Raw genomic sequence first — 1192 nt, forward strand, 5'->3', positions numbered from 1 at the left:
GCTTGATTTTATCTTTTTTGATTGCTGAATAGTATTCCACTGTGTATATATACCATATCTTCTTGATCTAGTTATCTGGTTTTTTGGCATTTAGGTTGTTGCCATGTGTTAGCTAAACAACCCAGTTTTAAGATGATGCAAAAGTCATAAATAAGCATCTCACTAAAGAGGATTAAACACATAAAAAATGCTCAACATCATTAGCCATTAAGGTAATGCCAATTAACTTACATTGAGATACTACCACACACCTATTAGAAATGCTGAAAGTTTTGGCAAAATGGAGAAAGACGAATCATTTAAGATGAAGCAGATCAAGGGGCTGAATGAGTGAGACGTCCAGCTTGGGGTGTTGGATAAGGTGTCCTGGCACTGACTACAGGACAGTGCCTGGATCTTCCTGGGAGGACCTCCTCCAAACTAACTGAAAGGGACCTCATCTGCATGTCCTCACAATATGGGGAGATTGTTAGCATCAATATGGTGTGGAACAAAAACACTGGGAAATCCAAAGGCTTTGGCTTCCTTTGCTATGAAGACCCCAGGAGCACAATTCTGGTTGTTGACAATTATAACAGGAACAAGATCAAAGGCAGAACTATCCGAGTAGATCATGTGTCTAACTATGTGACTCCTAAGGACCCAAGAAATGGGTGATGTGACCAAAGGACTCCCGGAGAAAGGCTGTGGGGTTCACATCCCCTTACACAGTTCATCTGAGAACTCTGATGCTGATGACAGACCCATAAACACACACACAGAGACAAAAAGGAAAAAAAGAAAAGAAAGACAAAGAGGACGCTGACCATGAGGTCTAGGTGAAGTAACCAGTCTCCCCTTCACTGCCCAGAAACAAGAGAGAAAAATAAAAGGATGATTCTGGCTCTAAAAAACACAGTAGCAAGAGGTCAGGAAAGGGCCAGGAGTCAGAGTCCAGAGAGGAGAGCAAGTGAAACTTTCAAACATTGCTGCTGGGAATATAAAATGGCATTGTCACTGTGGAAAAGTCTGACAATCTTACGAAGTTTAACACACACTTATCATATGACTTGGCAATTCCACACCTAGTTATTTACCTTAGAAAAATAATAATTTCAGGGCCTCCTCTGGTGGCACAGGCGGTTGGGCGCCGCACTGTGAAGCTGTCTGCAGCCTCTGCAGTGCCGGTTTGATCCCGGCCTGCTGGCGAGGG

The 1192-nt window shown here is 43.0% G+C and overlaps 1 pseudogene; it reads left to right on the plus strand.

The window, feature by feature from the left end:
• Positions 1 to 280: 280 nt before the first annotated feature.
• Positions 281 to 953, plus strand: LOC119231550 (RNA-binding motif protein, X-linked 2-like; annotated as a pseudogene).
• Positions 954 to 1192: the final 239 nt, after the last annotated feature.

This window comes from Talpa occidentalis, unplaced genomic scaffold (assembly GCF_014898055.3).
Source record: "Talpa occidentalis isolate TD23 unplaced genomic scaffold, MPIMG_talOcc4v2.1 talOcc4.7, whole genome shotgun sequence".
NCBI lineage: Eukaryota > Metazoa > Chordata > Mammalia > Eulipotyphla > Talpidae > Talpa > Talpa occidentalis.